Source organism: Haliaeetus leucocephalus, unplaced genomic scaffold, assembly GCF_000737465.1.
Source record: "Haliaeetus leucocephalus isolate CR32 unplaced genomic scaffold, Haliaeetus_leucocephalus-4.0 Scaffold932, whole genome shotgun sequence".
NCBI lineage: Eukaryota > Metazoa > Chordata > Aves > Accipitriformes > Accipitridae > Haliaeetus > Haliaeetus leucocephalus.
The window spans coordinates 15485622-15486211 of record NW_010973368.1 but is presented as its reverse complement, the minus strand read 5'-3'; the positions used below and the strand labels follow the sequence as shown (position 1 = coordinate 15486211).

Sequence of the window (590 nt, the reverse complement as noted above, 5' to 3'; positions counted from 1 at the left end):
AGGGCGGGCGGCCCCAGCCGCCGGCGCCCCGCGGCCCCGGGCAGGCGCGACGCACTCACAGGCCACGCGTGGGAGAGGAAAGCCCAGCGGAGCGCGGAAGCCTCTAACGACAGCGCAGCCTCCGCGCCCTGCGCGCCGCCATCTTGGGAACCAGGCCAGGCCGCTCGTGCGTCATCACGTCGGCGTCAACGAGGGCATAGCGCGCGAGGACGGGGCCCCTGCTGCCTAACGGCCAATGAGAAGCGGCAACTCCCCCTCCCCGCCCCGGCCCGGCCCGGCCAATCCCGGCTCCTTCAGCGGCTGCTAAGCGCGAGAAGCAGGCGGGCGACGTGTCCCGTGGTCTTGAAGCAGACCAATCAGAAAGCCGGAGGGAGAAGATTGCAAGTCGCGAAAGCCAATAGAAATCTGAAGGCGTGAGTTAAGTCTCAGCCAATGGGGGAGCTGTCTGACCTTTTTAAGGGAAGAAGGGGTGCTCGCTGGGGATTGGCCGTCGTGCGTCCCGGAGGGGGTGGGGCCTTCCGGCCGGACGCGCCTCGGCCAATGGTGGTCGGCGGGACGACGGAGGGGGCGGGGCCGGGCCGGGAGTGCGG

General features: G+C 70.0%; 2 protein-coding genes across 3 annotated transcripts in view; one reads left to right on the top strand and one right to left on the bottom strand.

The window, feature by feature from the left end:
- Positions 1–164, bottom strand: part of CCNK (cyclin K) — an 18599-nt gene extending 18435 nt beyond the window's left edge. For both annotated transcript variants that reach the window (XM_010583927.1, XM_010583926.1), the window contains exon 1: positions 60–164. The gene's annotated coding sequence lies outside the window, so the exon portion shown is untranslated. The remainder of the gene's footprint in view (positions 1–59) is intronic.
- Positions 165–341: 177 nt separating this feature from the next.
- SETD3 (SET domain containing 3) overlaps positions 342–590 on the top strand; it is a 64504-nt gene continuing 64255 nt past the window's right edge. Inside the window, exon 1 of the mRNA XM_010583922.1 lies at positions 342–417. The gene's annotated coding sequence lies outside the window, so the exon portion shown is untranslated. The remainder of the gene's footprint in view (positions 418–590) is intronic.